Raw genomic sequence first — 1,216 nt, forward strand, 5'->3', positions numbered from 1 at the left:
GGAGCTACAACCACCTGGGGTTTAGCCATTGCTGACTCTGAGTTCTGCTGTGGGGTTTTATCCTGTGAACTAAGTGGAGCTCTCAGGGGCCTTGTTTGCTCCCAGGTGAGCCCAACCTACCCGATGGTTCTCTGAAGAGAAGTCTCTTTCTCTAGTTCCTGGAAAACCTTCTACAGGTATAAAACAAGAATTAATTGTTCATCAGCAGTTAGATAAATTCATCCATAAAATCCTCTGTACTTGGTTTTATGTTTCTGTTTTGTGTGTGTATGAGGGAGAGAAAGAGGGAGTCTTACTACCATTTTAATTTCTTTAATCGTATGCCATTTCTTCTGTCAACTTTGAAATTTAATATATATTTAGAAATATTTGCATTTAATCTAGGTTTTTAAAATTTATTGCAAATAGCTGATTTTTGACAGAGTTCACTTTGAACTCTGTCTTCAAAGTTTAAAAATATTTCAACCACCTTTTCTAGTTGTTCTCAAAAAGAAGATTGCTTTGCATTCCCTGGTCCATTAGTATCAGAAAAACATTTGATTCTTTTTTGAATCTGCCCACTCTTTATTCAGCTTTAAAGCTTTACTTATTCCCAGAAACATTAGAGTTACTGATTTTCTGTGTCAGATAATTTCAACATCTGAAATTGTATGGCTCTGATTCTACCATGATGGCCTATGATGCTTTATTACCTTGACTGATTATTTCTTCCCGACATCATCATTATCATTATTATTGTTGTCATTCTTATTATTTTACTGTGAATTATGCTTTTTCACGGAACTTTCTATGGAAATTATTAAGGCCTCAGATGAAGGTGGTGTCTTCCCCAAAAGATTTGCCTTTCCTTTTGTCGGGGACTAGGGCCTACTAGTCAGGAGCCACATAAATTGAAATGAATGACCTAGGATTTTGTTTAGCCTCCCTAAGAAGTGTAAATTGAAACTATAAATCAGCAAGAGGATTGACTTATGGTAATGAATTCACAGGGGAAATTTTATCTCTCTCTAGTCAGCACCAAGGTTTAAAACAGGTCATTTTTTGCAGTCCTAGAAAGGGAAGTGGTATTCATGTTTAATTCACCCTAATACTGAGCAACTCTTTGGGTCCTGGCTTTGTGAGGAGGAAAAGCCTCATGTTACACTTTAGATCTTGAATCTTCTTTTTTTTTTTGTTTTTGAGACAGTGCCTCAAGCTGTCCCCCTGGGCAGAGTGC

At 36.8% G+C, this 1,216-nt stretch overlaps 1 pseudogene across 1 annotated transcript in view; it reads right to left on the bottom strand.

The window, feature by feature from the left end:
* The window catches only part of LOC100945022, a 33,929-nt pseudogene that overhangs the window by 1,093 nt on the left and 31,620 nt on the right, over positions 1 to 1,216 (bottom strand). The window contains exon 2 of the transcript XR_002772275.1: positions 1 to 116. This exon is cut by the window's left edge and continues 1,093 nt beyond it. The product of XR_002772275.1 is annotated as a polyadenylate-binding protein-interacting protein 1 pseudogene (transcript). The remainder of the gene's footprint in view (positions 117 to 1,216) is intronic.

This window comes from Otolemur garnettii, unplaced genomic scaffold, assembly GCF_000181295.1.
Source record: "Otolemur garnettii isolate 467f Iridium unplaced genomic scaffold, OtoGar3 scaffold00016, whole genome shotgun sequence".
In the NCBI taxonomy this organism is placed as follows: Eukaryota; Metazoa; Chordata; class Mammalia; order Primates; family Galagidae; genus Otolemur; species Otolemur garnettii.